The sequence below is a fragment of the Petaurus breviceps genome, unplaced genomic scaffold (genome assembly GCF_028583685.1).
Source record: "Petaurus breviceps papuanus isolate PSGF00001 unplaced genomic scaffold, PetGlider_PUasm1.0 189, whole genome shotgun sequence".
Lineage (NCBI taxonomy): Eukaryota > Metazoa > Chordata > Mammalia > Diprotodontia > Petauridae > Petaurus > Petaurus breviceps.
In genome coordinates, this window is record NW_027185809.1 from 16030347 (window position 1) to 16055539 (window position 25193).

The 25193-nt window shown below is 38.2% G+C and overlaps 1 pseudogene; it reads left to right on the top strand.

The window, feature by feature from the left end:
- Positions 1-38: 38 nt before the first annotated feature.
- On the top strand, positions 39-11935 carry LOC138164302 (protein ecdysoneless homolog pseudogene; annotated as a pseudogene).
- Positions 11936-25193: the final 13258 nt, after the last annotated feature.

Here is a 25193-nt window from a genome sequence, read left to right on the forward strand (position 1 = left end):
TGTTTAAGTTATATCAGTCATTTCTCTGACATAGTAAGTCTCAACCATATAGCTCCCAGCTTTAAACCTGTTGCTCTGAATTTCTTGATTCTTAGTGAAGTAGCCTTTATGTAACAACAGTCAATCCACATTTTCTGTTCTTCAGCTTTCTTCAAACATTCTTTCTGTGAATGAATGTCCTGGCTACATAACGTAGAGCTTTTGGAATTTCAGCACGAATTACTCACTGTTATATAGAAAATGAGAGAAGCGAGCTAACAATTAAAAGAAGTGATAAATTTATAATTTTATTTTACCTGGGGTGTGCCTACACTGTCAATTTATCATTTTCCTAATATCCACATTTTCCCTAGTTTTCTTTCCAAACCTTAGAAACTAGGGGGTCTTTCTCTAAATCTGGTATATTCTTTTGACTTTAATCATACTCAAGTGGCAGATAAGGTACAGGATTGGTAGCTAACAATGTTTTATTGAACATCTTTTGTAGTAGGTCAGGGGTCAACAAACTGTAGCCTGGTGAACCAGCTAAAAATGGTTTTACATTAAAATGTAGGAAAAAAAAATTCTGAATGGATTTGACTTTTGATTTGCCGACCTGTACGGGGTGACTGACTTACGAGTGAATCATTGTTTGCAAGTGGCCTACTACTTAATTCACATAGATCCAAGCCTTGTCATTTTTCTTTATTAACCAAGCAAAGATTCAAAATGTATGAGCCAATATGTTGTATTTTTGTTTTCCCAGTTACATTTTAATCTGGTCCTGGTCTCAGGAGTTTTGGGTCTCGTGCTGGGGGGGTTTGACACATCTGCTAGAGTTGCTCTGGAGCCTAATTTATTCTTATACCTGCTTGGTATAAGTCAGCTAGAGTTAAAAATAAACTGCTTTAAAAACAGTACATTCAATAGATGAATAAGCCAGATTGAGTCTTTTATTTCTAGTTCTGTCTGTAGAATAGCCTTGTTTATTTCTTCAACTGGTCTTTTTTTTTTTTATTTTAAAATACTTGAGATCTCAGATCCAAAAGGATTGAAATAATTTGATTCAATATAGATTAAAAGCTAATTTCTCTTAAGGTAGAAGTATCAATCCACTTGGTCCATAACACTTCCTAGTGTGTAACCTGAGCCATATTAAGATGTAACTAGGAAATATTTAGCAAAATAATAAAAAATACAGTAAAACCTAAGTAATTTTATATTTTAAAACAGGATGTGACCCTCCCCTGAGTGTCCTTATGTATAGATTAGTGGCTCTTATTTGTGTTAGATACCACTTCTTGTTTCTAAACTATATATAGCAGCATCTTTTTTTTTTAACCAAAATTACCTAACTACACATGTGTACTGTTCATAAAATAACCTGTGTAGATAATTTTATTTGAATAAAATATAAGCTAAGAAAATGTAAGAATTCATTATGATTTTATAACATCAAAAAAATTTTCAGTGAATTTAACTTCTTGAGGTTTCAGGGTTAAGTTCTAGTTTTTTAGAAGTCATTTTATTTTGTTGTAATTACTCAGCGCTGAGAAATTTAACAAACATTATGATACTTTCCACTATTCAAATGCAGCAAGCAGCATTCATGTCTTGAGCGTCCCTTGATTGATAAGGTGGCAGATCATTTCTGTGCTTGACATGCCAATTCATTTGACTTCATTTGTGCATGCTGTATTAAATAATCACCAAATTGTATTCAATGTAATCAGACTGATAAGTCTTGCTTTGTTGAATTGGATTGCAAATTTTCATTGAAAAAAGGTGTATTTTATTTAGGGTTCTTACTCTAAATGTTGAGAGACCATCTAATCCAGCCTTTTCATTTTACAGATGAGGAAATTTAGGCCTAGAAAAATAAAGTGACTTGCCCAAGGCCATACAATTAATAAACGGAAGGATTTGAACCTTGGTTCCAAGCCAGCACTCTTTCTACTATAGTTCCTATCTACCTTCCTCTCTCCCAAACATACTTTCTTTGTTTCCATGTATACCTCCCAAAGTATCCCTCTAAATATATAAATCCTATATCTTCCTCCATCCTGAATCCTCTTTTCCTGCTTTCTCACTTTCGTATATTCACTAATTCCACATATTTTTCTTCTGGCTTTCAGCTCTAAAATGTGTTGTTTTCTCATCTTGATTCACCCCCACCATTGTCCTATAGATTCATCCTGCTGTCTCACCCTCCTTAATCTGGAGAATGTACGGCCCTTTGTCATGTGGGGAAGCTTGCATGGGACTCGATTGAAGGACTCCCTGGGCCAGCAAGAAAGAAGCCTCTGGCCTTGGGGGAAAAAATTTTTAATGAGCATAATTAACAACCATGAACGTGTCAGTGTTAATTAAATTTAACACTAGAAACAAAATTATCCCATTAATATCCCCTTGACTTTGTTTTCCTTCATCTACTTTTATTAATGCTCTTTTCTTTTTGATTTTATATTTATCACAACCCACTAACTTCTTTGCAAATAGGAGCCTTCCCTTTGAACAAATAAATATAAACAAACAAAAATTATTACCTTGTACCTGAAAATTGATGTCTCGTTCAACACCTCCAGTCTATAACCTTTATAGGAGGTGAGTGATAATGCCTCCCCTGCAGTCTTCCAGTCTAGACCAGAAAGAAAATGAATGACAACTGCTTGAAGTTATCATTTGAAGATCGTAAAGAGGCTCCATCTCAGTATCAAAAATTTTGGCCATTGTTTTGACTTCTCTGTGCCCTACAGAGTGAAGTGGGAAGGGAAGGATGAGAAAAGACCTTCCCCTAGTTCTGCTCTTAAGACATTTGAGGGAGGGCTTCTGTTTGACTTAGGACTGGACTTGTAGTTTTTCTTTCAGATTGGAATAAAAAGGGACGTTAGACAATCTAACAGTTAACAGAAGGAAGTTTATGATTCAACCATTCTGGTGAGCAATCTGGAACTATGCCCAAAGGGCTATAAATCTGCATACCCTTTGACCCAGCAATGCCACTTCTAGGGTTATATCCCAGAGATCAGAGAAGTGGGAGGAGGATCCACATGTACAAAAATGTTTATAGCAGCTCTTTTTGCAGTGGCAAAGAATTGAAAATCAAGGAGATGCCCATCAGTTGGGGAATGGCTGAACAAGTTGTGGTATATGAATGTAATGGAATACTCTTGTGCTATAAGAAATGAGGAGCAGACAGACTATAATAACCTGGAGAGCTATGTAAGCTGATGCTGCGTGAGAGGAGCAGAAAGTTTACCGACACAACGTATGTGTGACAGCTAACTTGAATAGACTGGGCTTACTTACTCCAAAAGAGAGATCCACAGCCAGAGAAAGCTGTGGAGTCTGAATGCAGATCGAAACAAACCGCTTGCTCTGTTTCTTTTTCTTGTTTTGTTTCGTCTTTCCCACTATTCATTCCATCAGTTATAATCCTTCTTTACAACCTGACTAATGATTAATGTGAAGATATTTGTAGATCTGTATTTGAGTGCATGCTGCCACGAAAGGGGGGAGGGGTGGAGAAAATTTGACACTCAAGGGACTAGAACTGAATGTTGTAAACTAAAAATAAATTAATAAAAAAAAAAAACAACAGAAAAAAGTTTACTTAGCCATAGCACGTAGGAAAGAAAAAAGTAAGGATATAGCATTCATTTAATTGGGCTCAACTTCCCTGCTGCTACATTGGCCATGCTTGGGTACCAATCAGGTCTTTGTCCCTTTAGAAGTTTCTCCTAAGGGACTGGCTATTTTTCATGGAGACTGGCTAGATAAGTTTACTTTACCCTGGTCACTAAAAAGCAAGCCACCTACCTCCAGATAATTACTTCCAGGCTCATTCTGAGCAATTGTATTATTTACTAACTGTGCTGTCACTGTTAGTTCCAGATTACAGTAAACTAAGGGCTTCCCATAGGATGGGCCTTCAATGCGCTGCTCCCCATGCCAGCACATCCACATCACTGGAGCCTTCACTGATGCTAATTGTGCTGCCATTTGTGGTCTACCCTGCTGCCTGCTGCCACTGGGGCTAGTAATATTGCTTAATATTGTTAGAGGGCCAAACATGGCCCCTGTGTTAGAGCCTGAACATTTGCTCTGATGAATGGGCCTAATGCTATTCCCTTAATCTGGGTCCTGAATGTTATCATCTGTGCTAAGATTTAGCACTTGTTGGGGCCTGATTTCTGCCCTTATGTTGTAACACAGCACAGACCTCTGTCAGAGCCAAACTCAAAACGTCTCAGCTTTGGTTTATAAGCATTTATGTAGCGCTTACCATGTACCAGGCTCTGAACTAAGCACTTTTACAAATAGTGTCTTGTTTGCTCTTCAAAACAACCCTGTGATGTAGGTGTTATTATGATCCCCATTTTGCAATTGAGGAAACTCAGGCAAACAAATTAAGTGACTTGTCCAGGGTCACAGAGCTAGTAAGTGTTTGAGGTCATATTTGACTCGGGTCTTCCTGACTTCAGGCCCAGTACTAACCTAGATTATGATTGACATTAGTTTGAGTTAACCCCCCAAAAAGCACAAAATCTGAAAATAGCTTGATTAGGTTATTGATATTAAAATATATTATAACAATGTCATATTCTGACGTCTTTGGGCTCATTTGAATCAAAGCCCAAAATTTCTTTGAAGTAGAAGACTATTTTTGGCCAGCACTGGAAGTAATGATGTGGATGTGTGTCAGTGACTTCCTGTACACCTGCATCAAGTCTTCTCTTAGCATTTTCCCTTCTGACTTGGATTTCTTGCTTGCTGGTGGCTGCCTGAGCTGAGTTTTCCAAAGGTAAGAAAGAAGGGGAATATGAATTTGGTAGTAGTGGAAGTTGCAGTGAAATATCATTTGTTTTTGTTACCAGAAGAACCAAGAGCCAGAAAAATGCAGAGGTCCTTCAAAAACATTTTGCAACAACAATGACCCAGTATGGGCAAAATCAGTCTTAATCTCAGATACGAACCTGTTAAAGATCATTGCTGCTCATCTTGGTGCAAGTAAGTTTGGAGATAATATTGAGGACAAATGGTTTTTTGTTTACCTGATAAAGCAGATAAAGAAGTTTCCAGAGTTAGTAAGGACTAAAGACAGTGAATTCTTGCTATTAAAAACTGCTGAATTTCTCCTTAAATGGTTGGATGTTGACAGTAGCACCAACAGTATCTTTTCACTGGTGATCTGTGATTCTAGCACCACAGAAATCTTCAGAAATAGCCTGGTTATCTGCCACACTTCCCATGATCAGTCAGGCACTTGAGACAATCAGTTAGGCCCTCTGAAAAATTCCTTGCCTTACTGTTGTAAAGCCAATCACGGCAGCTCTCCTGAGGGCTGCTACTGTGAATAACTTTAAGGGTCTAACTATTCAGCAATAAAGTGAAACATCACATTCAAGAAACTAAAGCATAAACAGTCACCACAACATAACATTACTAAGGTTATATAGTCTTAAAACGTAAGATTCAGTATATATCATAGTCATCTTTAAGGAGTAGCAGAAAATATAAACACCATCCACCCCTAGGTCACAGTAAGTCGCAATCTCCTCAGTCAATACAGAGTATCCAAGTAAAGTCCTCTTTTATCTTAACTCCAGGGTGACTATCCAACTTCATCCATGGACTGACCATTCCCAACTCTTGCCTGGATTCACATGTAGACAGCTCTCTGCTCCTGTTCCATATCTCAGCTCATGTGGACAGGTCCACTCCAAGTTCTTTGCCATTTCGGTTTCTAGGAAAATAAGGCTTAACAGGGCTGCAACAATATTTACACACATTATTAGTGCTATCTCAATTTACTTTCTGTCTGAGAAACCAATACATAACAACAGACAGGGCTTCTGTCTGAGAAATCAACGCAGAACAACAGACAACTTCTGTCTTGAGAAAGTAACACTGATCAACAGACAGACCGTCGACATCATAAACATTTTCTCTCTCAATTCTGCCTGCCCCCAGCTCTGTGTATACTCTTATCTGTTCCTTCCTATTCTACCCTTTTTGCAAGCTCCTCTCACTGTGAGCTCCCATGTGATTGATTACCTTCAGCCTATTAAGAGAAGGGAAGATCTTCACACTTTCTTAGCCCTATTAAGGGCAATACAATGTATACTGTTTCTAATCAAAGACTTGATATAATCAAAGGCAAGGTTCAAAGGCACTTAATGAGCTAAAATGCAATCCAGAAAAATAGCAAAAAAATCCTATTTAGCTTGCCATTACATCTGTATAGGCTGCAGTGAACAGGTGAACCAAAGGGTACCCAGGAAAATATCCACTCATCTAGCTCACAGCTTCCTCTTGGTTGCTGCTGTGGCAATTTTGAAGCTATGTCCTTGGCTGGTAACTGCAACTCCAGGCCTTTTACTTACAGGATCCTAGGAGCCTGCTGAACTTGCAAAATGTTCTTGTCAGAAACAGATGTCATGGCTTCAGTAACATTTACAAAGTGTTTGTCCTGGTACAACAGAAGTTTTGTGCCTGACTGCCTGCAGTGGGTACAGTCTGCCTTCCCAGCCCCACCCCAAGTACTGGACCCATCAACTGGACATGAAACGTGTGTGGCTTTGAGATTTTGTGTGCTAAAATCCAGTCTACTTTCTGATTTCAAAAAGCCTCTGATGACTACCACCTCTCTTGGGAATGGCTTTTTTGATCACCTGAAACAGAATAGCTATTTTGAGGGAGAGATAGAAGGCTCTGCTAAGTATCTGGAGAGACTATATGGGGTAGAGAACTACTTTCAGCAAGTTGTGAATGGGGCAGAAAGCTTTCTTGATTTAGGTTTAGGGGAAGAAATCTTAGTTTTACAAACAATGCTTTTGATCTGCTTAAAAAAGAAGCTAATTTCACTTTAGAGGATGATGATCACACTGGCTTTATCTTTCAAGGGTTCAGATGGACCAGATTCTGTAGGAAGCAACTGGTAAAGACAAACCTGAGCTTACTCCCAAAAGAGAGAAGCAGACCTATGACAACCAAAGTTACAGAGATTGTGAAGGCATTTGTGTCCAAAGACAACCTGAGCAGAGCTGCCCTTGGGAGCTGTCTGACCTTCCTGTTACCTTTAATGCTGATTCTTTCCTCAATTACTCTGACAAGATTCTGGGCCCAGACTCTGGTAAAACAAGCTGATGATTTAGACAATTATCTGGATGAGGGGACTGAATGTCTAGACAGCAATGATGACTTAGTACATGGAACCCAGTGCCCTGAGAGAAAGGCCTCTCCAGGAGAAACTTAAAACATATGAAGTCCAACATGGTACTAGCCTAGCACATACTAACATTGGGAAAAGCTTCACCACCTGTAAATAAATGGACAACTTGACAAAGGAATCATCTCAAACTCTTGGCAGTGATTCAGATAATGAATCTTCTCTCCTCCCCCCCTCTCCATTCCCCACCCCACCCCCCACCCCCATTGAGAAAGCAAGGGAAAAAAGAGAAATCCCTGTTACAAGTATGTATAGTTAAGCAAAACGAATTTTTTCACAGGCTACATCTAAAAAAAAAAAAAAGAAAAGAAAAATGTCTCATTCTGCCCTCAGAGTACATCAGCTCTGTCAGGAGGTGGGCAGCATGTTTCATCATGAACCCTTAGAAACTGTGGCTGGTCATGATGTACAAAGAGTTCTGAAGCTGTTTTAAATATATTTTAATCAATTAAGATCTACCTTTTCACCATGCTACTCCATCGCCTATTGAGAACCCTAGAAAACCAAAACCTGTTACAAACAGGCATAGTCAATCAAAGCAAATTTTCACATTAGCTATGTCCTAAAAAAAATTTGTCTCATTCTGCATTCTGAATCCTTCATTCCTTTATCAAGAAATGGGTAGCAAGGTTCATCATTAGTCCTCCAGAATCCTGGTTGGTCATTATGCTGATATTGCTGGTCATATGCTGATATTATTGTGCTGACCAGTTCTGCACAATAGTATTCCACCACATCCATATACCAATAACTTATTTATTTATTCATTCCCCAATTTATGGGTACCCTCCCAGATTCCATTCTTTGCCACCTCAAAAGAGGTATAAATATTTTTGTATATATCCTTAGAATTTGTTTTACTTAGAAATAATCCCTCCTTTAATCTACCCTCCCTCTAATTACTCTTCCCCTTTGGCTTTTTTCCTATTTCCCTGTTGAGAAGAATATATTTCTTTTTAAAAAAAATTTAAATACATTTATTACTTATTTGTCTTTAATATTAATTTTTTTGCAAATTTTGAGTTCTGAATTATCACCCTCCCTGAGTCTTTCCCCTACCCACTGAGAAAGCAAGCAATGTGATATAAAATATACATGTGAAATCATGCAAAACATATTTCCATATTATCCATGTTGCAAAAAGAAAAACAAGAAAAATAAAATGAAAAAATTAAGCTTCAATTTGCTCCCAGATTTCATTAGTTTTCTCTCTGGATTTTTTCTAGCAATTTTCATCATGAGTCTTTAAGAATTATTGGATCATCGTATTGATCAGAGTAGCTAAGTTTTTCACAACTGATCAATATTGTTGTTATTGTGTGCTATGTTTTTCTGGTTTTGCTCACTTCGTTTTAGATCTGTTCATGTAAGTCTTCCTAGATTTTTCTGAAGCCATCCCCCTCATAATTTCTTTAAACACAATAGTATTCCACCATAATTTGACCAGCCATTCCCCAATTGATAGACATTCTTTCGATTTCCATACATAAATATTTTTGCACACATAGGCTTTTTTCCTTTCTCTTTGATCTCTTTGGGGTACAAACCTAGCAGTGGTATTGCTGGGTCAAAGGGTCATAGTTTTACAGACCTCTGGGCATAATTCCAAATTGTTTTCCAGAACGTTTGGACCAGATCACAACTCTACCAACAATGTATTAATGTCCCATTTTTTTTCCATATACCCTTCAACATTTGTCATTTTCCTTTTCTATCATGTTAGCCAATCTTATGGTTGTGAGTTGGTACCACAGAGTTATTTTAATGTATATTTCTCTAATCAATAGTCATTTAGAGCATTTTTTCATATAACTATAGATATCTTTGATTTCTTCTGAAAACTGTCTGGTTCCTTTGACCATTTTTTAATTGGGGAATGGCTCTTATTTTTATGAATTTGATCCAGTTCCCTATATATTTCAGAAGTGAGGGCTTTGTCAGAGAAATTTGCTATGAAAATTCTCCTTCCTCCCCGTCCCCCTCCATTCCTACTTTCCTTCTAATCTTGGCTGTATTGGTTTTGTTTGTGTAAACCCTTTTTAATGTAATGTAATCAAAATTACCCATTTAACTTCCCATGATCCTCTCTGCTTCTTGTTTGGTCATAAATTCTTCCCTTATCCAGGTCCCCTAGTGGGCAATAAAGCTGACAGTTGGTGCCTGCCCTTTTGGCAGTGACCCGGTATGGGTGTTTCAGGGTGAGTCTGAGGCCTTCTGTTGCCTCAGTTCACAAGCTTTCCCTGGATGCTGGAGTGCTCCCTCTTCAGTGTGCTTCTGGCTCAACCCACCCACAGTACCCAAGGACCTTCGTGTTTGTTTCCCTATGCCAAGCTGGGCTGGACGAGGCTCTGAGACTTTTCCTGGATTTTCCTATCAGGATTTGATCTAGTGCATTTTCTAGATCTGTTTGGAGGATTCTGTGTACTGGAGCTCACAGAATTGTTTCCCACCACTCTGCTTTCTTGATTCTGTCTTCCCATAGTACGCTCTTAATCCATACTTACCTACTTGACTCAGATTTAAGGAAACAACAACAAAGCATTTATAATACTCATTATAGGGTAGATGGCTTTCACCCTGGGCAGTATTCTAAGACATATGATTAAGAACTATGAAATAAAGATGATTTAGTAGCTATCCCTATTTTTGCTGTACTAAGAAAGCACTTCTTTAAAAGATTATCCCACTACTTTAACAAGATTTGCACTTTATAGGGTGGCAGTCAGTTACAGAAGACAAAGAGCTGGCCTTTTAGAATCAGGAAGACTTGGGTGCTGGTCCTGCCTGCCTCTGACACCTCAGCTATGTGACAGGAGGCAGATCATGGAACCTCTCTGTGTTAACCTTCTGAAAAGGTACTGACACACACTGACAGAGTAACGAAATCACAGTCCCTAGCCCTGTTCCTAATAAAGTAATTGAGAGGGGGAGTGGAGTCAAGATGGTGGAGTAGAAACAGGACTTCCTCGGGGCTCTCTCTCCCACCTCTTCCAATTCATGTAAAAGGTGATTCTTAGAAAACTTTGGAGCGACAGAACCCACAAAATGACACAGAGAAGCTAACCTCCCACTGAGGACAGCCCTCAGGCCGGCAGGAAGTGGCCAGTGCAGTGCTCTGTGAGCTGACCCCAGCCCCACTCTAGCCAGAGGTTTTAGCCTCAGGGCAGGCCTGACCAGCCACTGGCTGGAGGGACTTCAGATCACCAGCAGCTGTGGTGGTTTCCAGAATTATCAACCCATAGATACTAAGGACAAAGTGAGGTGTGGAGGTTCTGGTGTGTGTGACCAGCTTGCCAGAGCATGTGGAGGCTTCAAAGAGGGCACCCAACTAATACCTTTGGCAGCTGAGAAAAACCCAGCATTTGGGATAAACCTCCCCTGTCTGGTGGCAGAGTCCTACTGTGGCAAAAAGCCCAAAAGTCAAGCAATTGAGTGACAACATGAGCAGGCAAAGTAAGCAAAGCAAACAGAAGAACCCAACTTTACACTCCTATTTTGGGGACCAAAAGGATGAAAGCATGGAACAGGAGGAAGACAGTGGAGTCAGAACTCCTGCACCAAAGACTACCAAGAAAAACACGAGCTATTCATAGGCCATAGAGGACCTTAAGAAGGATTTTGAAAACTAAATAAGAGAAGTGGAGGAAAAATTGAGAAGAGAAATGAGAACAGTGCAAGAAAATTATGAAACGAGAATCAACAACCTGACTGATGAAAATAACACCTTAAAAATAGATTAACTCAAATGGCAAAAGAGGCTCAAAAAGGCAATGAGGAGAAGAATGCCTTAAAAAGCTGAATTTGCCAGATGGAAAAAGAATCCTAAAAGCTCAATGAGGAGAATCATTGCTTCAGAATTAGATTGGAGCAAATGGAAGCTAGTGACTTTATGAGCAGTCAAGATACTATTAAACAGATCCAAACAAATGAAAAAATAGAAGGCAATGTGAAATATCTCATTGGGGAAACCACTGACCTGGAAAATAGATCCACAAGAGATAAGTTAAAAATTATTGGACTACCTGAAAGCCATGATCCAAAAAAGAGCCTAGAAATCATCCTTTAAGAAATTCTCAAGGAAAATTGCCCTGATGTTTTAGAAACAGAGGGCAAAATAGAGGTTGAAAGAATCCATCAATCACCTCCTGAAAAAGATCCCAAAAAGAAAACTCCTAGGAATATTATAGCCAGGTTCTGAAATTCCCAGATCAAGGAGAAAATATTACAAGCAGCCAGGAAGAAACAATTGGAATATTGTGGAAACACAGTCAGGATAACCCAGGATCTGGCAGCTTTTACATTGAGGGATTGAAGGGCTTGGAATATGATATTCTGGAGGTCAAAGGAGCTGGGATTAAAACCAAGAATCACCTACCCAGAAAAACTGAGTATCATGTTTCAAGGGAAAATATGGTCATTCAGTGGAATAGAGGACTTTCAAGCATTCTTGATGAAAAAACCAGAGTTGAATAGAAAAAATTGACATTCAGATACAAGAAGCATGAGAAGGTAAACAGGGAAAAGAAATCATTAGATAATCAAAGTTGAACTATTTACATTTCTACATGAAAAAATGATCATTGTAACTTTTGAAACTTTTCTCAGCATGAGAATAGCTGAAAGGAATATAAATGTGTAAATATATATATATATACATGCAATGCATACGTATATATGTGTATATAGGAGGGTATATGGGCATATGAATACATATGTGAATGTGTATGATACTAAAAGGTGAAATTAAGAGATGAGAGAGGAATATAATGAGAGGAAATGGAGAAAGAAAGAATGGGGTAAACTATCTCATATAGAAGAGACAAGGAAAAATGGTCACAATGGAGGGGAAGAACAGGAAGGCAAAAGGGAATGTGTCAACCTTATTCTCATTGAATTTGGCTTAGGGAGGGAATGACATACACACTAAATAGGGTATCTCACCCTGCAGGAGAGTAGGGAGGAAGGGGATGAGAGGGGGGATGATGGAAGGGAGGGCAGGTTGGGGGGAAGGAAGTTGGAAGCACCCACTTTTGAAAAGGGACAGGATCAAAGTAGAGAATAGAACAAGTGGGAAGTGGGATGGGAAGGAGGGAAATATAGTCAATCTTTCACAATATATCTACTATGAAAATGTTTTGCATAGATACACATGTACAACCTATATTGAATTGCTTATCTTCCCAGTAAGGGTGGGTGACAAGGGAGGAAGGGAATGAATCGGGAATTCAAAGTTTTAAAGTCAAATGTTTAAAATATATATATATATATATTATATATACATATATACATACTATTATCAATATTATTTTACATGTAACTGGGAAATAAGATATACAGGCACTGGGGCATAGAGATCCATCTTGCCCTACTGGAAAGTCTGTGGGGGTATGGGAGAAGATATGGGAGAGAGCAGATTGGAGAAGGGGATATCCAGTGGGATCGCTATTTTGGGGTGGTGTGTAGAGGGAAAAATGGGGAGAAAATTTGTAACTCAAAATCTTGCAGAAATGAATAATGTAAACTACAAATTAATAAATCATTTGATAAAAAAGAGAAAGTAATTGAGATATATTGCCTTTCCCATTCATTCCACAAAGTGCCAGAAAGAAATGGGAAACGACATTTGCCAATTAGTTGGCTTGATGCATAAAGCACCACAAGACCACAAGCTTAGAATTGGAAGCACTATAGCTTTAGTTCTCTTTTATTTTGACCAGACAACACTTCAGGTTCACAAATGCACTGTCCCTCTAACACAATATGCCTGAATGCTGAGTTGTATTAAATATGTTTTTAAAATATATGGTTCCAGGTCTCTAACGTGGTCTCAATCATTTCACCCATTACATTCTGGTCAAATAAGAATGCAAATAAATTGCCATCTCAATCTATTGCCCTGTTAAAGTAACCTAAATAGTTTAAAACCATGTAAGGAAATCCTGCATATTAGGAAGGGTTGTTTTTCTAAAGAAAAATGTGCAAGTTGCTAATTGTGACAGTGATTGCTTTAGGTTTAGAAAGCAGATTCTTTTTCATATATTAATGGGGTCTGTGGCCATTTTGGCTTTTTGAAAGCATTTCATTTACATATCCTGGTTATCCCTGGTGGAAAATCTATCTACCTAGTCTTCTGTGCTCACCACTATAGAATTCAGTGGACAACTAATCTATAATCCCATGGAGCACTGAGAGCTTGGCCAAGCATCAATGACACCAAAGTCATCCACTGCATCCTGGGTCATTGCCAGGCATCTTGACTTTTGTCCTGCCACTGGACTTCAATGACTCAGGAAAAAAGAGTGAGGCCAATAACTTTGGGCAGATTTGCCTCACTTAAATCCAATTCACATCTAAGTCAAGATATCACTGATGATATCATTGGCCCTCTTCTAAAATGAAGGATGAACATCAACAAGGTATAATCCCACTTCATTTCTACACACCCCAGCATTTTTTAACGTTTACACTGCCATGCAGAATAACTAACTTGTCCTATTCCCTTGGCACAGTGTTCTCTCTGAAAAGCTGAATTGGGGCATGTTTGGCTCACTGGAAGGGCTTTTGCCTCCTGCTCTTTATTTTACAACCAAGAAGGGAGAAGCATGCCCATAAACAGAAACAAATCAGATGTGTCAGAGAGACATTTAACAGCCCTGTTGACTGTCAGATTCTGGAACAATCCGTGCAGACAATATTCATTTCCACAGGATCTGCATTTCTGACACATGCTAATGAGCTTCAGCATAGGATGAAAATATAAAAATTCAATCCTAATTCTGAATTTTAATAATTTAAGTTGCCTCAATGCCTTACCTGATTGCTTTTTACCCAGAACAGTCTGAGGATGCAAAAGAGACATTTCTCAGCTTTGCAAAGCTGTCCAAAAAACTATCATTTCTTCCTTCCCATAGAGTAGACATCCTCATAGGACAAGGTTACACATGTTTTTGGAATGCAGAGTTGCAGGGCCCTCAGGTGGCCTCTATCATTTTTACCTTTTCCATTCTGGTCAGTAACTGACTAAATAAATTGCCATGTTTATCTGAATTGTCCCTAATGGTATCCTGAGAATTTGTGACAGAGGTGGATGAGGTTGGAAGCAACATAAAGACATGATAGACTGATTCTTGGCAGCTGTTTTTGTCAGACTTCCTTTGCATAGTGAAAACGTTTCCCCTGATCTTCAAGGACTATCAGTTCCCAAGGCAGGAATAATCTTTGCTTATTTGCATAATTAAGTCTTTATGGAATTAATAGATTTTTAATTCCCCATGACTGCTTAAATGATGAAATAAGCAGTTGGGAGCCATGGAAGATTTTAAAAATCTTAAGGTAAGTGACCAAGGTTTGACTCTTATTTGCCAAGTTAACTTCCTTGTTTGCTGGTAGCACCTGTAACCTGACCAGTCCTTTTCTAAATAAATATTTGATCTTCATTCTAGGGGAAACAATAATAATTTTGCAAAGTTACTTACAATGATTACTTCATTTGAACTTCACAACAAACCTGTGAGGTAGGTATCATTCCCATTTTGTGGAATAGGGAACAGTTTCAGAATCCTTAAGGGACTTGTCCACAGTCACATAGCGTAAGCTTCAAAGACAGTATCTGCACCCACATTTTTCCGTCTTTTAGGCCTAGCACTATATCCACTGCATGGTTCTACTTCTCTCTCTTTTTTAAATTTTGGTATTTTAAAATAATTAATTTTTTGTTTTCAACATTCACTTCCACAAAATTCTGAGTTTTAAATTTTTTCCTACTCTCTCTACTCCCCCTTCCTCAAGACATCATGCACTCTGATATAGGCTCATATATTCATATTGTGTGGGGCAAGTGAAAACTTCTCAGGTAACACCTCAGAAATCCCAGAAATCTGAATGGAATTGTAGTCAAGCACCAAAGATAAAGACTTAGCCTGGGATCCTTACTTTATTCCCCTGGTCATGAGCTGCAGGTTTTGCTGGGCTTAGCTAATATGTGGGAAGGGAAAGTACATGTTCCTTAAACTTGGCCATAGACTCAGTTTCCCCCTGACCAGCACAAGTACAGATTTAGGGAGATTACTGTGACCTATAGACTGGTCATCGTGTTCCAAAAACCCCCATGAAGTATAGCATATTTCCTACCTCCCTGGTGCCAGTGGTAGGGTCGGTCATTATGACCCAAAAGTCCTTAATATCCCCATTATTCATGAGATATTGTCTTTTTTCATATACATGTTTTGGTTATATTAAGGGAGTTGACATTTATCTTGTTATAATACTTATGACATATTTTGTCTGTTTCCTGTTTGCAAGATATGTACCTTCTGTTTTTTGATCTTATTGACACCCCACCTGCAGCGCCAGCAAGTTCTTTTGTGGTTAGATTGTGCGCCTTAGTTCCTAATTAATGGGAACAGGACAGGACAAAGGGAGGGGGGATTGGGGGATTTGGGGGGATTTGGGTATATAAACCAGCCTTTTGCTTCCTGCATTTCCACCTCTGCTACCAGACTGCCTCTGGTTGTGATGACGTCCCCTTCTCGCAAGATTGTATAATAAATCTTTCCTGTCTTTACTTAGAGACGTCTCTGCTTATTTTATTTTGGACAAGGATCATCTTGTCCCAAACAATATTAAACATATTTTCACATTAGTCATGATGTAAAGAAGAATTAGAACTAATGGGAGGAAGCACAAGAAAGAAGAAACAAAACAAAACACCAAAAGAAAAGGAGAGCAAATAGTATGCTTCCATCTGTATTCAGACTCCAAAGTTCTTTCTCTGGATCTGGATAGTATTTTCCAATGGGAGTCTTTTGGAGTGGACTTAGATTCTTGTACTGCATCACACAATGTGGCTGCGTGCACAATGTTTTCCTGGTTCTGTTCACTTCACTCAGCATCAGTTCATTCAAGTCTTTACAGGTTTTTCTAAAGTCTGTCTGTTCATCATTTCTTATAGCACAATAGTATTCCATTGCATTCATATATCACAACTTGTTCAACCATTCCCCAACTGATGGGCATCCCCTCAATTTCCAATTCTTTGCCACCACAAAAAGAGCTGCTATATGTACATGTGGGTCCTTTTCCCATTTTTATGATCTCTTTGGGATACAAACCTAGAAGTATAGCCATAGTTCCAAATTGTTCTCCAAAATGTTTGGATCAGTTCACTGCTCTACCAACAATGCATTTAGTGTTCCAACTTTCCCACATTTTCTCCAACATTTATCATTTTCCTGTTTTGTCATGTTAGCCAATCTGATAGGTGGGATGTGGTACTTTAGAGTTGTTTTGATTTGCATTTCTCTAATAAATAGTGATTTAGAGCATTTTTTTAATGTGACCATAGATAGCTTTAATTTCTTTCTTTGAACACTGTTCATAGCCTTTGACCATTTATTAATTTAGGAATGACTTGTTTCTTATAAATTCAATTCAATTCTCTATATATTTTAGAAATCAGGTCTTTATCAAAGACACTGATTGTAAAAATTGTTTCCCAGCTTTCTACTTCCCTTCTAATCTTGGTTACATTTGCTTTGCGTAAAAACTTTTCAATTTAATGTAATCAAAATAATCCATTTTGCTTTTTATAATGTTCTCTATCTCTTGTTTGGTCATAAACTGTTCCCTTCTCCATGGATCTGACAGGTAAACTATTCCTTGCTCTCCTAATTTGCTTATAGTATGAGTCTTTATATTTAAATCATGTACCCATTTTGACTTTGTCTTGGTATAGAGTGTAAGATGTTGATCTATGCCTAGTTTTTGCCATATTATTTTCCTGTTTTGCCAGCAGTTTTGTTAAATAGTGAGTTCTTATCCCAGAAGCTAGTCTTTGGATTTATTAAATAGTAGATTACTGTAGTCTTTGATTATTGTGTCTTGCATACCTAACCTATTCCACTGATCCACCACTCTATTTCTTAGCCAGTACCAAATAGTTTTGATGATTGCTGCTTTATAATACAATTTAAGATCTTGTACACTTAGGCCACCTTCCCTTGCATTTCTTTTTATTGATTCCCTTGATTTTCTGGAAATTTTGTTCTTCCAGATGAATTTTGTTATTATTTTTTCTAGCTCTATAAAATAATTTTTTGGTAGTTGATTGGTGTGTCACTTAATAAGTAAATTAATTTAGATAGTATTGTCATTTTTATTATATTAGCTTGGCCTACCCATGAGCATCTGATATTTTTCCAATTATTTAGACCTGACTTTATTTGTGTGAAAAGTGTTTTGTAATTGTGTTTCTATATTCCCTGGGTTGGTTTTGGCAGGTGGACTCCCAAATATTTTATAATGTCTACAGTAACTTTAAATGGAATTTCTCTATCTCTTGCTGTTGAGCTTTGAGCAACATATAGAAATGCTGATGATTTGTGTGGGTTTATTTTATATCCTGCAACTTTGCTAAATTTGTTATTTTGTTTCAAATAATTTTTTTTTCCAAGCAATTGGGGTTAAGTAACTTGCTCAAGGTTACATGGCCAGGTGTTTCTGGGTGGGTGCTAAGTGTCTGAACCCAGATTCGATCCCAGGTTATCCCGACTCTGGGGCTGGTGCTCTTACTCGCTGTGCTACCTGGCCACCCCTCAAGTAATTTTTTACTTAATTCTCTAGGATTCTCTAAGTATGCTGTCATATCATCTACAAAGAACAATATCTTTGTTTCTTCCTTGACTATTCTAATTCCATCAAATTCTTTTTCTTTTGTTGCTAAGGCTAACATTTCTAGTACCATATTGAATAACAGTGGTGATAATGGACATCTTTGTTTCACCTCCGATCTTAGTGGAAATGCTTCTAACTTATTCTCATTACATATAATACTTCCTGATGGTTTTAGATGGATACTACCTAACATTTTAAGAAAGACTCCATTGATTCCTATGCTCTCTAGTGTTTTTAATAGGAATGGATTTTGTATTTTGTCAAATGCTTTTTCTGCATCTATTAAGACAATCATATGATTTCTGTTAGTTTTATTGTTAATATGGTCAATTATGCTGATAGTTTTTCTAATATTGAACCAGCCATGCTTTCTTTATTTTCTTTATTTTTGGTATAAATTCTACCTGGTCATAATGTATTATCCTTGAGATGTTGCTGTAATCTCTTTGCTAATATTTTATTTAAAATTTTTGCATCTATGTGCATTAAGGAAATTGGTGTATATTGAAAAAAATTTTGCATAGGTGCCATGTACCACTGAATAAAGATATATTCCTTTCTATCCCCATTAAATTTTCTTCAGAGGTCAACCATATCTAACTTTTCTAAATTCTATTCATCTCCTTAATTTCTTTCTTGTTCGTTTTGTGGTTAGATTTATCTAGTTTTGAGAGAGGGAGGTTGAGTTCACCCATTTGTATAATTTTGTTATTTATTTCTTCCTGTCGCTCCCTTAACTTCTCTTCTAAGAATTTGGATACTATATCACTTGATTCATATATATTTAATAATGATATTACTTCCTTGTCTATGGTACCTTTTAGCAGGATGTAGTTTCTTTCCTTATCTCTTTTAATTAGCTCTGGTTTTGCTTTTGCTTTGTCTGAGATCGAGATTGCTACCCCTGCTTTTTTTACTTCAGCTGAAGCACAATATATTCTGCTCTAGTCTTTTACCTTTACCCTGTGTGTATCCCTCTGCTTCAAATGTGTTTCTTGTAAACAGCCTATTGTAGGATTATGGTTCTAAATACACTCTGCTGTCCACTTCCATTTTATGGGAGAGTTCATCCCATTCACATTCATGGTTATGATTGCTATCTGTGTCTCTCTCCATCCTATTTTCCTGCCTGTTTATGCTTTTTTCTCTCCTTTCTGACTTTCCCTCCTCACTAGAGTTTTGCTTTTGACCACGACCACTGCCTCCCTCAGTCTGCTCTCCCTTCTATTTGCCCTCTTTCTTTTCTTTCCCCTTTCCCCTCCTACTTCCTTTAGGGTAAGCTGAATTTCTAACTGATTATGTTATTCTCTCTTTCAGCCAAATCTGGTGAGATTAAGGTTCAAACAATACTTATCTCCCTCCCTTCTTTCCCTCCACTGTAATCGATTTTTGTGCCTTTTCATGTGATGTAATTTACCCTTTTATGTCTCCTCCTTTCCTCTTCTCCCAGTACAATCCCTTTTCACCACTTAATTAGAATATTTATCATCACATCAAAGTCAGCTAACACCTACACCCTCTATGCATGCCCCTTTTAAATGTCATAATAAAGGTACAGTTCTTAAGAGTTACAAGTGTCATCTTTTCTTGTAGATTTGTAAACAGTCTGCCCTTATTAATAGCATGTTCTTTTTTTCTTTCCTGTTTACCTTTCTATGCCTCTCTTGAATCTTGTATTTGAAGGTCAAATTTTCTTTTAGCTCTGGTCTTTTCATCAGAAAGGTTTGGAAGTCCCCAATTTTGTTGAATGTTCATCTCCTTCCCTGAAAGATTATGCTCAGTTTTTCTGGGTAGTTGATCCTTGGTAGTAATCCAAGCTTTTTGCCTTATGGAATATCATATTCCATGCCCTCTAATCTTTAAATGTAGAAGCTGTAAGGTCCTATGTAATCCTGACTGTGGTTCTGTGAAATCTAAATTGTTTCTTTCTGGCTGCTTACGGTAATTTTGAAATTTGGCTATAATATTCCTTGGCATTTTCAATTTGGGATCACTTTCAGGAGGTGATTGGTGGGTTCTTATGATGACTATTTTACTTTCTGATTCTAAGACCTTAGAGCAGTTTTCCTTGATGATTTCCTGAAAGATGCTGTCCAGGTTCTTTTTTTTCATCATGATTTTCAGGAAGACCAATATGTTTCTCCTGGATCTATTTTCCAGATTGGTTGTTTTACTAATGAGGTATTTTATGTGTTCTTTTATTTTTTCATTCTTTTTTTTTTCTATTTGACTGCTCCTTGATATCTTGTAGAGTAGTTGATTTCCACTTGCCCAATTCTAATTTTTTCTTCTATTAGATTTTGCACCTCCTTTTCTATTTGACCTATTTTACTTTTTTAAGGAGTTCTTTTCTTCAATGAGTTTCTGTGCCTCATTTTCCATTTGGCCAATTCTACTTTTTAAGGACTTATTTTCTTCAGTGTACTTTTTTCCATTTGACCAATTGTATTTTTTAAGGACTTGTTTTCCACAGTCACTTGTCCTTTCTTTTCCAAGTTATTGACTCTCTTGCATACCTCTCATTTCTTTTCCCAATTTTTCTTCTACCTCTCTAATTTACCTTTTAAAATCCTTCTCAAACTCTTCCAAGAAAGCTTTTTGGGTTTGCAACCACTTCATATTCCCCTTTGAGGTTTCAGATGTGGGTATATTGACAATACTGTCCTCTTCCAAGTTTCTGCCTTGATCTTCCCTGTCCGCATAATAAGAATCTATGGTCATGTCTGTTTTTGCTTTTTGCTTATGGTGTTTGCCTATTTTCTGGCTTTTAAAGTTGAGCTCTCTTTCTAAAGGACACTGACGCATGCTTCTTGGGCTGGGATCCCAGGACCTAGTGACTGGCTTTATGTGCTGGGGCCTCAGGTGCTGGCACCTAGAGTCTGTAGGGGTCTAACAGCTCACCTGGTGCTGAGCTGGGGTCAGAAGCACTGGAGTGGGGCAGCTAGATGGCACAGTAGGGGCGGCTAGGTGGCACAGTAAATAGAGCACTGGAGGACCTGAGTTCAAATCTGGTCTCAGACACTTGACACACTTACTAGCCATGTGACAAGCACTGGAGCTCTCAGGGTGGGGGTGGGGAGTCTAGCCCCTGAGAGATGTCTGTTCCCTAACCTCCTTTAAAGGACTTGAATATTTGTCTCCTGGAGGATGTCTGCTAACCTGGAACTATTCCTCCTGGAGTGGTGCTTCCTGTTGTTGTCCTGAAGCACCTGGAGGTTTGGCTGCTGCAGAACCACAGCCACATGGTGGTTTTCTGAACTGTTCCTCCTTCCTGTGCTGCAGCCCTCGACAGCCCTGGTGTTTGGCACTTGTCTGCTGTAGCACCCTATGAATGGTGAGCCAGCGGTTTCACCCTCACTTATAAAGGACAGCACGATAATAGTTTTCAGGGGTTAAAAACAGGTCATTTCAAGGGAGTAATCTAGTCTAGCTGGGGGCAGTTAGGTGGCATGGTAGATAGAATGCCAGACCTGGAGTCAGGGGATCGGAGTTCAAATTCAGTTTCAGACTCTTACTTGGTTTGTGACCTTGGGCAAGTCACTTAACCCTATTTGCCCCAATTTCCTTTTCTATAAAATGAACTGGAGAAGGAAATGGCAAACTGCGACAGCATCTTTGCCAAGAAAACACCAAATGGGGTCACAAAGAGTTGAACTCTACTGAAATGACTGAACAATAACAAGTCTAGTCTGCGAGCTATCCTCTCTTCCCTCTTCTTCATGGTTTTTGTCATTCCTAGCCTCTTCTCTCCTGATTAAATTTTGTGAAGATGGCTATCAATTTGTAATGCTCTTCATTCCAGGGGTGTCTTCATAACACACTGGTTGAAAAGAGTGAACAAGTTAGCATCTTCAAGTCCATTGTGGGCCAGAGTTTCTCCATTCCTCATCCTAGTTCTGTGTGTAAGCCAGCACTCCTTCAACCTAAGCCCTCATGCTATGGGTGACCTAGCAGGGGATTCTGGTGACCTTCACCTGACCTTTCACCAGACCTTTCCCTATTTCTATGGTAAAGGAAAACTGGGTCACTGGTGAAAGAAATTTAGGATAGAAAAGACAAGAAATTACAGCTTTCAGGAAGCAATAACATTTAGCTTAAAACTGTTTTTATCAAAGATGAAGTAGAAATTTGTGATTTGCATGTAAATATATTTGTCATTCAGTCATTTCAGCCATGTCCAACTCTGTAACCCATTTGGGATTTTTTTTTTAAAGCAAAAAGTAATTTTTTTTTAAAGCAATAAGCAACTTGCTCAAGGTTACATGGCCAGTTGTTTTTGTGTGTGTGTGTGGGGGGGGTGTTAAGTATCCGAGCCCGGAATCAATCCCAGGTCTCCTGACTCTGAGGCCAGCGCTCTTACTCACTGTGCCACCTGGCCACCCCCATTTGGAATTTTCTTGACAAAGATACTGGAATGGTTTGCCATTTTATAAAATGAGGAAACTGAGACAAGACAGGCTAAATGACTTGCCCAGAGTCACAAAACTAGTGTCTGAGGCCAGATTTGAAGATCTTACCTACTCACTATGCCACCTAGTTGCCCCTGTAAATATACTAAATATTCCTATTTTGCAAATTTAGATATAGTCCTGAACAAAACCCTTGTGAATAGGTCAGGTCTAACCATAGAAAATCCTGACTTTTCCTATGCTAGTTGCCAGTTTACACTAAGCAATTCCTTCTTGTTTTTTAAGCCCAGTTTTTAGATCAGTTTTCTAGTAAAATTGCTTTCTCTATTGTACCTTTGCTGATGTAGCATTCTGGCTCTCTCACATTGTTCAACCAAACACAAATTTGATATTGACTTGCAAATGCTAGAACTCCTGTGTCTAATGAAGGGTTATTTTCCCTGGCATATATCTCACAGATTACATGAAAATCTAAATGGCTTCAGCCAATTTTGAAACAAAAAGAAGAGAATAATTTGACACTCACCTCAGAAACCATTCTCCAAGATCGGAAACTCAGAGATAAATGAAAACAAAAGATTCTGCTGACTTCCCAAGCTTGGGCTGCTCTTGGCCTGACTAAGGCTGGTATTTCAACAATTTGTAATGCCTGTGTAAGATTTCCAGTGAGTAAGTGAATAAAAAAACCACTTATTAAGAACTTAACTACATGCTAAGCACTATGTGCTGGGTATAAAAATACAAAAGCAATACAGTCTCTGTTCCTTTGAGGAACCTGAATTCTAACAGGGGAAGGTAATTTTCATTCTATAGGGGAGCTAGAGTATGAAAAGGGCAGCTAGGGGGCACAGTGGATAGAGTGCTTGGTATGGAATCAGGAAGACTCATCTTCCTGAATTCAAATCTGGCCTCAGATGCTTGCTAACCTTGGGCAAATCACTTCATACTGTTTGCCGAAGTTACCTCATCATGAGCTAGAGAAGGAAATGGCGAGCCATTTCAGTATCTTTGCCAAGAAAACCCCAGATGGGGTCACAAAGAGTTGGACATGACTGTAAAAGACACAAGAGCCACAACAAAGAGAGCTGGAAAGGTAGAGGGGGAGCAGCAGAGGCTTCATGTGAATGCTGGCATAATTTGGAGAGATGACTGGGAAACTTCATGGTGGCTTCATTTCAGACAAGATAAAATAAAAACTCCCTTGTCAGAGCCCAGGATCCCATTTATGTGCCATTTTTTGAGCTATCTGGTTGGAGATACCTAGGGCCTCTGACCAGAAAATGTAGGCCTAGGACCAGCGGCTAGCCAAATGGCATATTTTACCTTAAAAAGAACCATGCATACATATCTCTTTGTAACATAGCAAGATTGAGCTATCATAACATGTCAAGACACTATGTTTGGAAAGGACTCGCCAAAAAAATCCTTTTTCAATTTTTTCTGGAATATTCTGGTCTCATGAAAAAGGAAGTCATTTTTTTTTTTTTGGCAAGGTAGATGAGATGATGTGACTTGCCCAGGGTTACACAGCTAGTAAATGTCAAATGTCTGAGTCAGGTACTCCTAACTCCAGGGCCAGTACTCTATCTGTTGTACTACCTAACTGCCACAGGAAACTAATGCTGCACATTGTGAGGTGTGGGCTGTTTCACTGGAAAAAGTAGCTGAAGTGATATCTACTATTATGAAATGATTGGGGTGGACACGTGTCCTTAAATATAATAAGATTTTTGCCAAGTTAACATTCTTGTTCACTCATGAGCTATTCTGACTTAAAAAAACATATTTGCAAATATTTTTATCAGGTAGTACTCACTCTGTTGAAGTAACGAGTGTTTCTGCAAATATATGGAGCCAGAAAAAAACAAAAACAGATGCTTTTCTTTTCCCAGATATATTGTGAAGTAAACATTTTCACTGGCACCAAAATAAATCACAAAAGAACACTTGGCTGTTGAGATATAACTAAATAAGACATTTTCCTTTGATCAGAAATTTTTTTTTAGAAAATGCTAACCAAGATACATAAACTGTGAGACCTTGAGTAATCTGAGTCTCAGTTTCTTTATCTGTATAGTGGGATGATAATATGTGTACTATTTAATTCACCAGGTTTTTGTGATGATCCAATAAGACAAAATCTGTAAGTACTTTGTAACAATGCCATACTACATACTGTAAGCAACTTTTATCATTCCCTTAACTTCAAAATAGCTTTTTCTCAATCCTTATCCTTCATGACTTCTTTAAATCATTTGGTATTATTAACTAATACCACCTCCTGGATTCTCTCACCCCTCTGACTTTTTATGACACTACTCTCTTAGTTCTCTTTCTGTCTGGTCTTCATTCATTCATCATTGATGTTATCATGTCCACTAACTGCAGGATTGTCTTAAAACTCTGTCTCGGACTCTCTTTTTAAAAAAATCTCTACAATCTTTTATTCATACCCTCATCAGCTCCTATGAGTTCGGTTATAATACTGACTGCTTCAGGATCTCTATGTCCAGTCCCAGTTTTTCTGCCAAGTTCTAGTCCCACACGACCAACTATTTATTGAACATTTCAAATTTGGTTCCAGGAGGTATCTCTAAATACAACAAGTCCAAATAGATTTCATTGTCTTCTCCCCCATCCCCATATCTAATCCTCCTTAGAATTTCTCTCTTGCTGTTAAGGATACCGTCACTTTCCAGTCACACAGAGTATCAACTTTGGTTTCATTCTCAGCTATTTGCTTGTTCACCCCACATAACTAAACCATTGCTAAATCTTGTCCTTTCCCCTTTTCATAACACCTCATGCAATATCTTGCTTTCCCATCCTTTGCCTAGCCATCACCCTAGTTCAGACTGATCACTTTTTACCTGGGCGATTGCAATAGCTTCCTATTATGAATC